Source organism: Antechinus flavipes, chromosome 2, assembly GCF_016432865.1.
Source record: "Antechinus flavipes isolate AdamAnt ecotype Samford, QLD, Australia chromosome 2, AdamAnt_v2, whole genome shotgun sequence".
Taxonomy (NCBI): domain Eukaryota; kingdom Metazoa; phylum Chordata; class Mammalia; order Dasyuromorphia; family Dasyuridae; genus Antechinus; species Antechinus flavipes.
The window spans coordinates 162,728,276-162,743,234 of NC_067399.1; the positions used below are offsets into that span (position 1 = coordinate 162,728,276).

At 36.6% G+C, this 14,959-nt stretch overlaps 1 long non-coding RNA gene across 1 annotated transcript in view; it reads left to right on the forward strand.

Annotated features, from left to right (window-relative positions):
- The first annotated feature begins 278 nt into the window (after positions 1–278).
- LOC127548471 (uncharacterized) overlaps positions 279–14,959 on the forward strand; it is a 34,901-nt gene continuing 20,220 nt past the window's right edge. The window contains exons 1-3 of the long non-coding RNA XR_007950392.1: positions 279–619; positions 2,779–2,848; positions 3,841–3,924. This is a non-coding gene — a long non-coding RNA (uncharacterized LOC127548471). The remainder of the gene's footprint in view (positions 620–2,778; positions 2,849–3,840; positions 3,925–14,959) is intronic.

Here is a 14,959-nt window from a genome sequence, read left to right on the forward strand (position 1 = left end):
AAATAGTTCTGTATGTTTTTTATCAGATAGATGGTGTAGTACATATATCATTGATTCTGGAATCATGAAGACGAGTTCAAGTCTAAACTTAGAAAGTTAATAACTGTGAGATCTTGGGCAAATCACTTAATAAATAACCATTTTCTTCATTTGTAAAATGAGCATAATAAATGCACCTTTTTCCTAGGTTAAGTATCAAATAATATTTTGTATTATTATATACAATATTTATAAGGTACTAACTATTAATATTATGTTTAAAAGGCTTATAAGTCATTCTCTTTTCTCTGTTCAGTCTCAAATACTGGAGAATTGTGGATTAGTATGTATTTTTAGTCTTGATACACTGAAACGAAGATTTGATTTTTTTTTTTAAATTAATTGATAGAATCCTGGACCAATTTTCTCTTACCAAACTTGTATCCTCAATTCCAGAGGAAGAAGTGACCAGTTGTGGGCTTTACTCTCTGAAGGAGATTATTTCCATCCAAACACACTGAATCTCCCCACCAGCCTTAAGGAAATATCCATCAATATCTTCCATATCTGACTCAGAAGATTCCTGAACTAAAAGATAAGAAACTTATAGGAAACAGACATTCCTTAGGGGGTCCACAAGGTGAATTCCTTATTTATTCCGCAATTCCTTCATTGATGATCCATATTGGTGGTGATTCCTAGATTCATGACCATACCACATAAACTGGGCTGCATTCCCTGATTTGAAAGCACATACAATCACACACACCACACACACACACACACACACACACACACACACACACACACACGGAGAGGTAGAGAGACAGAGACAGACACACAGAGACAGAGACACACACACAAACAGAAAGAGAGAGACAGAAACACACACATACAAACACAGAAAGACAGAGACAGACAGACAGGCAGAGACAAACAGAGACAGAGAGACAGAAACAGATAGAGACGAGATGGACACACAGAGACAGAGACACACATACAAACACAGAAAGAGAGAGAGACAGAGATGGAGACAGAGACAGACAGATAGAGACAGAGACAGACAGAGAGACAGAGAAACAAGACCTGGGGGTGGCGGGCGGGCAGACAGAAAAACACAGGACATCTGGAGTGCCATGAGTTCCCCCAGGGAATCATGTTTTCCAGAGTGGCTGACTGGCAAATAGTTCATGAGCCAACAGCAATGAGACAACAGTGTAAAGCAGCAACGAGGTTCCTGGAACCTATGATTTTCTGAAGTAAACAGTAGCCTGAGGTGAAGATGGGCAAAGGATAGGGCCATAATGTGGAAGAGAGAATCTGGAAAAGGTAAGAAATTCACAGTTTATCAAATAAGTAGCCTCACTTGTTAGAAGATGTTTTCAAGACCCTCAAGACCAGAAAAGTGACTGGGCTACTGCCTGTACATAACTTTTCTAGACCTATTTCACTCCACTCCCTTTCACACACTGTATTCCAAGTCAACTGGACTACAAGCAACTCTCTGAACTTGACATTCTATGTCTTGTTGCTGATCATTTTCAGAAATCATCCTCTAAACTTAGATGCATCCTTTCTCGGTTCCATCCCTTCAAATCTTTAAAGGCTCAGATCGGATGTCATGTCCTCTGAGACGCCTTCTCCGATATCCCCATTTTCCAGTATTTTTAATCTTCTTTTCAAATTATCTTGAATTTGCTTATGTGTCTACATGTTATGCATCCCTAGGAGAACTGAAGCTCATTAAACTGAGCAATGAATTACACAACTCCGGCCCTAATCTTTCCTTCTCCCTATGTGATACCCTTCTCTTCTTCCCAATAAACACATCTTCCCTTCCAGCCTTCTAAATCCAAATCCCCCTCCCAGCTTGCCATAGGCATGCAGCTTCTGATAGATGCTCCTCTGGCTTAGAACATTTCCCTTCAAGTTTCATAGTAAGACAGACTTATAACCAGGGTGGGACAACTGACACTTTTTTCAGGGAATCTCTTTTAGAGAGTAAGGGCAGATTTCAGAATTTTTCAACAGAAGAGAAACAATAGAGCTTAGCGCTTCATTAGTTAAAATAGGAAGGAACCCAAAGAGTGAGGGTTTTTTTTTTTTTTAACCCTGCCTTATTACAGGAGCCCATCCAGCAATAGCCTAATGATGGCATGCCAGGATTCCTGTCTCCCCACCCTCACATAAAGTCCCACTGGCGCAGCTTGCCCCAGGCACAAAAAGCCCTAGTTACCTCCCTGAAGTTAGCTATTCTATTCAGGATTGTATATTCTTCACCATCCATCTCCAGATGCGTCAAACTGCAAATTGAGAAATGTATGTGTTCCATTTATGAGTATGAAAAACTTAAGGAAGCATTGCCCCGGAGAATCCCCCCTGGCGGGCAGACAATCTCAGGAAGGGTAGCAGAGAATGGGAAAATGTCCGTGGGGAATGAAAGGGAATAACGGCAAACAGTGGCTGTCCTGAGCCCCGAGATACAGCTAGTGTCTCAACCCGACAAAGGACTAGCACCTACTTACTGCCTTCCAGCTTCTGCTTTGCCTTCTGCTCCTTAAACTCCCATTTCCTTTCAGAAAAACTGACCAACCAGAAAGCAGTTCTCTGAGGGTTAAGACATCTGTGACAAGTAATTTAATTCTTTCTGTTGGATTAGATAGCCACAGTATTGACTCATTTCTGTAGCAAAGACATGGCAAGTTTAGCCTGTCTAGATGACATCACTGGTTTGAGTAGCCTACTCATTTCCCCTGTATTGTTTTGGTTATTGTTTTTTAAATGCTTTTTTTCTTCCAGCATGCAAGGAGAAGTAGGAGTTTTCATCAGCAGGAGCACTGATGGCCTTTTTCTACCATGCAGGATTATCGTGAGTCAAAAAGATTTAATACAGCTGGAAAAAAAAAGTGGAGAGAGGGGTGGGGGTGAATTAGCACTAGACTTAGGAGAGCACTGAGGTAGAAATTCTCCATCCTCTTAACACTTTGGACTCACTGAGGCAGGCTAAGTCCTATAATCATCATTGATTATCCCATTCAGCGAGCCTCCTGGGAAATCTGGGGGAAAGCAAATTGAAATGAGTATTTGATTCCTTTCTGAGGTGGAAGGGCCCCCTTTTAGATTAGTTTCAGGAATGGCTACTGCTAACAGAAGAGGATGACTTGGGCCGGGATGGAGCAGAGTTGTTCCCGGGCTTTGTAGCAAAGACGGTCAGCATAATGGGTAGCTGTGGAATGGAACACTCTCAGTCTTTTAACCAGGGATTAGACCCAGGAGGGAGGAGCTGCCTGGTGGTGCACTTTGAAATGGCCAGTAATTAAGGGAGATTAATTAAATAAAGCCCAGGGGCTATTGTTCCTCCGTGGTGTCCTGGACTCCCTGGGGTGGCACATGGTGGTTTCTCAAGCAGAAGGCCTTTTGGGGGCAGGAACCTAGCATAAAGGAAAAAGAAGCTCTTTTGTAAATGTGGGTAATTCTGAGGCAACCCTTCATTTCTGGCTGATAGAGGGAGAAGATTAATCCAGTCAAACTTTAAAAAGAACAAGGGTTTATTTAATGAGCCTTGTGGATTTGGAGCCCATAAGTGGTGCTGGAAGCACAAATTTCTGGATGAGTCCTTTGTCTATTGACTATTGGCCAGACTCTCCCTTTGAAATTTTCTTCCAGAAGACCTGTGAATATTAATCAGCAACTCAGGATTCAGAGTCAGAAGGGACCTTTGAGATTACTTAGTCCAGTTCTTCATTTTACAAATGAGGACCAGCAAAATTGAGTGACTGGGCTGAGATTATAGGCTTTAAAGCTGGAAGGGACCTTAAATTGTCAGTTTTAAAATTTTTATTTGTTTTCTTTTTTAAACAGATTCTTTTCTCTGCCATCAATTTGATAACCTTGGGATTTTATCACTTTCCTGACCTCTCTGAAACCTGTCTTGGAAGAAAGAAGGTACCAGAAGAAATGCAAATATAAAACTTTGAAACAAAAATGGGGTGGCAACAACCATAGCCAACAGTTGCAGAGTGCTTTAAAGTTCACTGAGTACTTATTTCCAATTTTTCAATTATTTGATGTTTATAATAATCCTATGAGGTAAATGCTGCTATTATTGTTTCTATTTTTATAGATGGAGAAATTAAGTTATCAAAGCAGAGATGATAACAATATTCTGAATAAAAAAGATTCAGATTTTGGGTTAAATAGTATGAAGTCTGATCCAGGGCACACAAAACAACCATCTCATCAGCACCTCTCATTAGAGAGATGAAGGGACCATTTTCTGAAGCATTCTCAATATGAGGCTAACTAGTACTTATACAGGCAGTATTTCCTGGCCTTACAGAATCACTGGAAACAAAAAAGAAACACAGAATGGATGAATCTTTAAAATTTTTTTATTAATATCTATTTTTCTATAATTTGTTTTCCAGTGTATCATTCTCTTCTCCCTCACAGATAGACCATTCCCAAAAGCAAAGAATAAAAACAAAAAATGGGGGATCCAGTCAAAACTAACTCATCCAGTGAAAAAGTCTGACATTATATAGTGCTCCAGACTCTAAGTCTCCCATTTCTTCAAAGAAGGGATGGCAGTGGTGGTGATAGGAGAGATGAAGTTACCTTCTTATATGTCTTCTTTAGAGGCAAGACTGGTCATCATAATTTTGTAACATTTGACCTTCATTAGAACAATGAATTTTACTTTATTTCTGGCTATATTATCATTTGCAGGAATTTTCCTCCCCTTAATTGTCCTACTGATAAAGTTGCAACGACCCCTGGGGTCTCAAATGGTATACTAATTCAGGAAGGTCCCATAAAATTGGAAAGACTTTAAATATAGACCTGAGTGTGGCCTGAAGAGCAATTTAGCTATATTGCTAGAGGTTTATTGCCATTTTGACTGTAGGGGAGCAAGTGTTTTGGCCATAGCAAGTTTCAAAGATTGTCTGTTAATGTAAAAGGGGGATATGATTGTCCTTGTTAAAAGCGGTACCTGGTGCATGATGAAATAGGTGATGCAGTGGAAAGAGAGCTATTCTTGGAGTCAGAAAAACCTGAATTTGAATCCATTTTGAGACACTTGCTAGCTAAGAGTCCATAGGCAAGTCACTTAATCTCTGCTTTCCTCAGTTTTCTCATCTATAAAATGAGGATAACAATAATACCTACTCTACAGAGTTGTGAGAGTCAAAAGAAATAATAAATTTCTTATGCTGAGATTCAGATGCGAGAAGAAACCGACAGAATGTAAGTGTAGAGTTTATGGAAGCCAGCCAAGGGGAATACCCAAATCAGGCATGGGAATTTATAAAGGCTAAAACCACTTACTAGAGAGTCATTAATTGCATAAGCAGGAAGATGCAAAAGCCAAAAGCCAGCAGTTTGTCTATATACAGGTGGAAAGGAGGGAGGGAGCCATAAGTGCAAGGATACCAAATATTTCAGAAAACAGCATTTTGGTAACATTTTCATAACTTTGAGACAAGGGGCCCCAGTGTGTAGGTGTTACTGTCAGATTACAGAAAAGGGAATCCCATGTTCCAGTTAATACCAATCTTGCAACCATGAGAAGTTTCAAGGGTCCTAGCAGTTGCAAGAGCTCCTTCTCCCAGAAGCGCAGGGGATCACAGGATTCAGAGCACTTTATATACAAGTCACTTTGCAAATCTTAAAATGCTGTATAAATGCTGACTGTCATCCTCATCCTCATCTGTAAGGTCATTCTTTACTGTCATAATTCAGATTCTATGGTATACCCCACTTTTGAGAGATGATTTGCTCAATCATTCCATTTTCTTCATTCGATTTCTCAATTTTGTAGTTCCTTTATGATTCCTGATGATAACAAGTTGGGGGGAAGCACACTATTATTTCCCAATCATAGAATATAAGCAGTTTATTCCCTTTTAGTCTCTTATAATTAATTGCTTATGTTTATCTTTTATCACCTGGGGAGTGACTTGTATTCTTATAAATTTGACACAGTTCTTTATATATTTTAGAAATGAGATCTTTATCATAAAAACTATCTGTAAAGATTTTTTTCCTAGCTCAACTTCCCTTTTAATCTTGTTTCTGTTGGTTTTGTTTGCGCAAAACCATTTTAATTTAATGTAATCAAAATTGTCCATTTTGCCTCTCATAATGTTCCCTAGTTCTTTTTTGGTCATAAATTCCTCCCTTCTTTCTTTCTTGGTGCTTGCTTTAGTTTTGTTAAGTTTTTTTGTTTTGTTTTTTGACCTGGAAGCTTTGGATTTGGGGTAAAATTCTCCTGGGAGTTTTCATTTTGGGATTTCTTTCAGGATTCTATTTTGATGTTGCACCCAAATTCTAAGAGATTTGGGCAGTTTTCTAAGGTTAGGGTTTTGGAGGATTGGGTTTGTATGTTTGTTTGTTTTTTGTCATGGCTTATAAATAGACCATTTATTCTTAAATTATCTTTCCTCAGTCTGTTTCCAGGTCAGAAGTGTTTCCTGTTAATCTCTATTTTCTTTTGTTTTTTTCAGTTTTTAAATTTATTTTTATTTTCTAATTTTCTTATGGTGTTATTGGCTTTTATGTGGCCTATTCTTATTTTCAGGGAGTTTGGTTTTTACCTTTGCAGAAACTCTTTTTTTATTCTTTCCTTTTTTTTTTGATTATACATGTACATTAATTTCCAGGCCTTTCTGAAATCAACTTGTTTATCATATTTTACAGAACAATATTATTACATTACCTTCATATATTATAACTTATTCAACCATTCCCCAGTTGTTGGGCATCCACTCACTTTCCAGTTTTTTACCATCACAAAAGAGCCTCTACAAACATTTTGGCATGTGGGTCCTTTTCCCTCCTTTATGATTTCCTTGGGATACAGACCTACTAATGGCATCCTTTGGCTATAGTTCCAAATTCTAAAAATCTGATAGATAAACTATCCCCTGCTCTCCTAATTTACTTATAGTATCATCTTTTACACCCAAATTATGTACCCATTTTGACCTTATTTTGGTAGGAAGCATGAGATGTCAAGTTTCTAACATATTGTTTTTCAATTTTCTAAGCAATTTTTGTTAAATAGTGAGGTCTTATACCAGAATCTGGGATAAGAAACTAATTCTAAGTTTTATTTTGTAAATGAAAACAATCAATAAAAAGAAAGAAGGTCACTCAACAAAGCTCCCAGTATCATATCCATGAGACCATGGATTATATTAAAATGTAGCATCCAAGAAATGAATATAACAGTTTAGATATGAGGCAAATAGGCCAAAATAAAATGTAATCTCCTTCCTTATTCTGAAAATTATTGCTTTCTCAAGGATTCCTAAAGTGGCATTAAATTTCTTGATTGCCAAGTCATACCACTGATTCCTATTGAATTTGCAACCCACTCAGATCCCCAGATCTTTAGCTGACAAAGTCTTGTCTAGACATGCCTTCTTTATTCTGGAATGCCTAAAATGGCATTAACTTTCTTGATTTCTATGTCAATTAATTCATATTGAATTTACAGCTCTCTCAATTCCCCAGATCTTTGCAGACAAACTTATCTAGCCATTCTTTTTCTGTTTTTTACTTGAAAAATTGATTCCTTGAACTCAAATGAACTAAAAAAAATTTTACTGCTATCCCTACTCTGTTAAATTTTATTTCATTCTATTTAGCCCATTGCTCTGACCTGTTTAAATTTCAAATATGTTAGTCAACTCTCCCAACTTCATATCATCTACAAATTTTATAACTTTCACTCAAAGGATTGATAAACCCATTGAATAGCACAATTTACAGTTTTCCTAGCAAATAGGTGCTATCAATATCCCTATTTTATAGAGAAGGAAACTCAAGCAAACAAATAAAGGTTAAATAGTTTACCATTTGGTCACAGGATCATATATAGAGTTGGAAAGGAACTTCACGCTTCTCTGGTTAACATCCTTATTTTTATAAATGAGAAAAAGGAAGTCATTTGTTTAAGGTCACATAGAAAGTAAGTAGCAGAGGCAAAATTTGAATTCAGGTTCTAAGACTGCAAGCTCATTGCTCTTACCCCTCTGAACCTTGAAACTTCCTCCTGAGTAGCTGTAATCTATCTGTTCTCTAAAAGAAGAAATGCAGACTGTAAGGGCTGCCTCTTTGGCTTAGAGACATAGATCTGGGGAAATGCTGTTTGCATTAGCATTCAGTGACATCTCTTTTATACTAGTGACTCTAATATGAATGATACAGGATGCAAGGGACTGCATAGGTTTTATGGGCCTTACCCACTTTAATATCACATACTTCTTTGTCCAATGCATAGTTTTTAAAAGAACACCTCTGAGATTTTATCTTCCTTTTTATATCTTCATTTTTCAAAGGTGACTTGTATAATGTGCCTAATGAAAAATCATGATCCTCTGGAGAATAGAGCGCACGGTTAGGAATGGGAGCTGAGTTCCATCATTGCCTTCATTCCTGACTTGCTATGCAATTTGACTAATCATTTGTACATCAGTTTACTCACCTGTAAAATGGTGGTGATAATGCCCTCCTCCTGCAGTTTCCCTCCCTCCCTCCCAATATACACAGATATAATTCATCACATAGTGTTGTTATGAGGCTCAAATGAGATCTTGATTATGGAAGTGCTTTAAACAGAATGTAAGCACCTTGGGGGCAGGATTGCTTCAGTTTTTTTTGTCCTTGTATCTCCAATACTTAACACAGGTCCTGATAGATTAAGCACTTAATAAATGCTTGTTGTTTACAGATTACTTTTGTGAAGATTATTTAGAAAGAACCTAGTAAACAGTTTAAAGCATGATATTAAGCTGCTTTAAGAATGACAGAGTGTTCAGGACTGGCTCTGGCTAAGTCACCTCTGAGGCTTTTCCAACATTAAAATTCTGTGAGAATGTTCAAGTCGGAGCTTGGGCTGGTAAAAACCTTTGGGGGAGGGGACTCCTCAATTATTTACATGGTGGGGGTGTCAGAAAACTATCTTCCTTTCTCCTAACAAATAGAACCAGGCTGCCAGCTATTGCCCCATGCATCTACTCTCTGGATTAGACAGCTTTGTTTGTGGAGGATTGAAACCTATTTTCATTGTTCTTCCATGTACTTTGTCACAGCCCTTTTTCTTAACTCTTCCCTTTTCCTCTCCTGAAGTTGCTTTTTTGTCAAGGTTAAAGTAGCCAGGGGCCACCCTTGGCCACAAGAGCTAGGAGAATGACCCTAAGATCTAAGCAAATGTTCCCTTAGAAAGAAGAATTCAGAAAAGATGAAAAGAAATGTTTTTCACTTATCACAAAACACTCTGTTGTAGGAACTAGAACTAAGAAAAGAGAATTAGGGTAAAAATAATGACTTGTGATTTGGTAATCATTATTAAATTGATTTATGATAGCTTTGATGGGAATAAGGATAATTACTCATGTTTATGTAGCACTGTGGTTACATAGCACTTTCATGGACATTCTTAACTTCAAGGAGGGGTATAGAACAGGTTTTAATAATAATAATAATAATAAATAGGAATAAGAATAAAAGGCAAATGAAACACAAAGATAAAAGGACATAAATAAATTGAGAGTGCTCTGGCCAGTCTAGAATTGTATCTCTTCTAATCCATTTTCTAGAGTTTTAGGAAAAATAGGCATTCATGGAAATATGCATCTTGGAAGAGAGTGGAGTCAGAAAATTACAACATTGCTATTGTGGATGTGAAGATAGGGTGGGGAAGGAGTCCAGAGAAATGTTCAGTGATTTGTTTAAGGTCACAGAGCTACTAAAATATTCAGCTTGGGACTTGAACCAGACTTATCTGATGTCAAGTACAATGTCCCTATCATTACACCATGTTGCCTCTATTTAGTTCATTCTAGCACATATAATGACTCTGAGCTAATAAGTTTGGAATATTTAATTTTCTTGTCACATAACTCTAAATCATAAGTTCTAAGAAAACCAATCTGCCAGGCCATTTCAAGTTAAAATGTAATCCCAAATAAAAGCTAACAGAAATTGGAATCTTGGGAATCTGAATGATGTTGGAATATTTTACATATGACAAGAACTTGTCTTAATGTTCTGAATAATAGCTTTACATCAATTGACAGTTTTGTATTATTATCCCAAGTAGCCCATGTATAATTATTCCCATTTTGCTGATGAGGAAACTTGAAGTGTAGATTCACCCCAGCCATATAATTTTGGAACCAGTACTGGAAATCATGCCCTTTAATTCCAAATCCAGTGCTCCTTCAGGTACATTATTATCTGTTTATTTGCTTGATTCTTTCAGCATGCATCTCCTCACCTTATTTAAGGAATTCCAATCTCAGTGGTTACTTACTGGCTGATCCCACTACCAATTAGCACAGGAGCTTTGACCTGTTCCATTTCTTATGTGGGGTACTTCACCCTTTCTTAGCCATCCTAGTGCCTTTCCCTCCACAGGTTCAGCATATTTGTTTTAGACTTAGTTTGGATCAGCCTAGCCCATTACTTCTCAAAACATTCAAGTTCCAGCCTCTTCCATAGCAGGATTGTAGGCCTTCTCTTTCCACTGCATTCTTCTGAATTTATCTCTGGATCAGAGAAGCATCCTGAAGTAAGTGACTTTTGAAAGTTATATTTGAGGAGTACTTGAGGAATTCTATCATTAAATACAATCATTTGCAATTGGGGACATATCACAAAATGTAGGACCCTAGGATGATGAGGGTTTTTATCTCCCTTTGCCTGCCAAAATCAACAGCTGTGGGGGACTTAGTGGAAGAGCTGACACTGGTATTCTCAGGTATAAATCAGCATGGAACTCAGGAATTATCTCTTGACTTTCAGCACTGCTGTTAACTGGATTTATTTAAGGGCCTTAAGTGGGAAAGACACTGTTATGAGAAATTTCGCCTTGCAAAGCTTTGCTATGAGAGTGATGGAATAGGACCTTCTTTAAATGAATTCATGATCCAACGATAATCCTCTTTCAAAGATTACATTGACTGGGAACTCATTTATGGCTAGGCTGGTGACCTGATCAGTCTGAACTTTATGCTATGAAATGTAGCTTCTATTTGGGTACCTGATGAAAGGTCAAAACCACTAGAATCCAGTCCTGACCACAACTGAATATAGATGAGGATGTCCTTTAAGGGACTGTGTAAGAAAGGATGGTTTTCATTTCTAGTTGATATCCATTTTTAAAAACAGTCCATTTTAAAAACAGAGGTATGTATTCTTCCTTAGATATATAGGATCATAGAATTTAGAGCTTAGAGGAAGCTTTAGAGATCTAATTTTGAGGTTCTTAATATTTTTTATGTCATGCATGGATTACTTTGGCAGTCTACAGAAGGCTATGGACTCCTTCTCCGAATCATGCTTTTTAAGTGCCTAAAACAAAATACATAGGCTGACAAAGAAAATTAATTTTAATAACCAAAATGTTAATAGACTCCCTGAAATTTATCTATGGATCCTATTTTTAATAATAGCTTTTTATTTTTCAAAATACATGCAAAGATAATTTTCAACATTCATCCATGCAAAATCTTGTGTTCCCCCAATTTTTCCCCTGCTTTCTCCCCATCTCCTCCTTTAGATGGCAAGCAATCCAATATATGTTAAATATTGAAATTCTTCTATACATTTTTCTATAATTATCATGCTGCACAAGGAAAATCAGATCAGAAAAAGGGAAAAAGGAGAAAGAAAACAAAATGCAAGCAAACAACAACAAAAAAGATGAAAATACTATGTGATCCATATTCAGTTCCCAGAGTCCTCTCTCTGGGTGCAGATGGCTCTCTCCATCACAAAACATTCGAACTGGCTTTGCTTATAATATCACTCTTTATGTCTAAATCTTGAACCCATTTCAATCTTATCTTGATAAGGATGTGGATCAAGGCTTAGTTTCTGCCATTACTAATTTCCAATTTTCCTAGCAATTTTTCTTAAATAGTGAGTTCTTATCCCAGAAGCTAGGGTTTTTGAGTTTATTAAACACTAGATTAGTATAGTCATTGGCAATTGTGTCTTGTGAACCTAACCTATTCCACTGATTGACTACTCTATTTCTTAGCCAGTAACAAATAGTTTTGATGACCACTGCTTTATAATATAATTTTAGGTTTGGTACAGCTAGGCCACATTCATTTGCATTTTTTTTCATTAATTCCCCTGAAATCCTTGACCTTTTGTTCTTCCAGATGAACTTTGTTATTAATTTTTTCTAGCTCTATAAAATTATTTCTTGGTATATGATTAGTATGGCACTGAATAAGTAATAATTTAGGTAGTATTGTCATTTTTCTTGTATTACTTTGGTCCATCTATGAGCACTTGATATTTGCCCAATTAACTAAATATGACTTTATTTGTGTGGAAAGTGTTTTGTAATTGTGTTCATATAGTTTCTGACTTTGCCTTGGCAGATAGACTCCCAAATTTTATGTTATCTACAGTTATTTTAAATGGAATTTCTCTTTGTATCTCTTGCTATGGATTTTGTTGGTAACATAAAAATGCTTATAATTTATGTGGAGATTTATTTTGAATACTGCAACTTTGCTAAAGCTGTGAATTGTTTCTAGTAGTTTTTTAGTTGATTTTCTAGGATTCTCTAAATGCACCATCATACCATGTGCAAAGAGTGATAATTTGGTTTTCTCATTATCTATTGTAATTCCTTTAATTTTTTCTTCTCTTATTGCCAAAGCTAACATTTCCAACACAATATTGAATAGTAATGGTGATAGCGGGTGACCTTGTTTCACTCCTGATCTTATTGGAATGGTTCCAGTTTATTGCAGTGGTTCCAGTTTATCCCCATTACATGCGTTGCTTGATGATGGCTTGAAATAGATGCTATTAATAATTTTAAGGAAAATTCCATTTATTCTCATAGTCTCTAGTGTTTTTTGATTGGAATGGGTGTTGGATTTTGTCAAATACCTTTTCTGTATCTATTGAGATAATCATATGATTTTCTTAGTTTAGTTATTGATATAGTCAATTATGTTAATAATTTTCCTCATATTGAGCCAGCCCTGCATTCCTGGTATAATCCTACTTGGTCATGGTGTATTATCCTGAGGATGACTTTCTGTAATCTCTTTGCTAATATTTCATTTAAGATTTTTGCATCAATATTCATTAGGGAAATTTGTCTATATTTTCTTTATTTTGACCCTATCTCTCTTTTAGGTGTCAGCATCATATCTGTGCCATAAAAAGAATTTGATAGGATTCCTTCATTCTCTATTTTTCCAAATACTTTGCATAGTATTGGAATTAATTGTTCTTTAAAAGTTTGGTAGAATTCACATGTAATCCATCTGGCCTTGGAGATTTTTTTCTTAGGGAGTTGATTAATAGCTTGTTCAATTTGTTTTTTTCTAAAATGGGATTACTTAAGTAATTTATTTCCTCCTTTGTTAATCTGGGCAATCTGTATTTTTGTAAAGATACATCCATTTCACTTAGATCATCAGATTTATTGGCATATAGTTTGGTAAAATAGCTCTTAATTACTCTAATTTCCTCCTCATTGGTGGAAATTTCATCCTTTTCATTTTTGATACTAACAAATTGATTTTCTTCTTTTCTTTTTCTGAATGTAGTTTCTGAAATTTAGCTACAATAGTCTCTGGAATTTTTATTTTGGGGTATCTTTCAGGAGGTGATTGGTGGATTCTTTCAATAGCTTTTTTACCCCTCTGGATATAAGGGCAACTTTTCTTGATGATTTCCTGAAAGATGATGTCTAGACTCCTTGTTTTCATCATGGTTTTCAAAAAGTCCAATATTTCTTAGATTTTCTTTCCTAGATTCTATTTTTCAGGCCAGTTTTTCCAATGAAGTATTTCACATTTTCTTCTATTTTTTCATATTTTGGATCTTGATGTCTCATTGAGTCATTCATTTCCATTTGTTCAATTCTAATTTTCAGTTAACTTTTTTTTTCTCTGTTTGCATTTGGCCAATTGCATCTGTAAATGAGTTGTTTTGTTCAATATTTTTTTTCATTTCACAAATTCTGGTTTTCAAGGAGTTGATATGCTTTTTTCATTTTGCTGAATCTGTTTTGTAAGGAGTTTTCTTCAGATAATTTCTATGTTTCTTTTTCCAAACTCTCCTACAACATTCTCATTTTCTTTCCCCATTTTTCTTCTAACTTTCTTTTGTAATCCTTTTTGAATTCTTCCAAGAGAGTCTTGTGAGATGGAACCAACTCATATTATCCTTTGTGCCTTCATCTGGAGGTGATTTGTCTTTAGTGTTCTCAGAGTATGAGGTCTGTTCTCTTTTTCCATAAAAGCTATCTATGGTCAGAATTCTTTTTTTTTTTTTTTTGCTCATTTTTAAAGGGTTGAGGTCTACTCTTAGGGCAAAGAGGAGGCTGAGGAAGCTTTGCTCAGGAGACAGCTGCTTTTCATTGCCTTGGGCTGGTGCTACTGACTTCTTCCTCAGCTGGGTGGGCATGACCAAGTCCCATGTTATTCTGGGATTCAGAGGCTCAGTATTTGCCCTTTGTATTTGTGTTGGATGTCTCACATCTAATCATCTGTTGATCCACTGGCTTCTGAACCAGGAGAGTAGTGAATGCTGCTATATTTTTGGCTGAGTCTCTTGGTATATTCCCTGGTACGCTCTGAATTCCTGTGCTGTGTTTGAAGTCAGCTACCTCCCCTTGTCCCATTGAAACAGACCTTTTCTGAAGTTCTTCCAGAATTCTTCTGCTGGAATTTTGTTATATTCCAAATATTTGTGAGTTCTGTCATTCTATAACTGGTTCAGAGGCTTGATCTGGTGTTGATCTGAGGGACACCAGGAAGAGCTCAGAAAGACTTATGCACTCTCCACCATCTTGGCTCTGCCCCTGGACTTTACTTTTAAAGGATTAAAAACTCCTGCTCTGGTCTTTCTTTATAGATGGAGAAGCTAAGGTTTATAAGGTATAGGACTTTCCCCAAGATCAAACCACCACAGGTAGCAAATTCAGAATTTG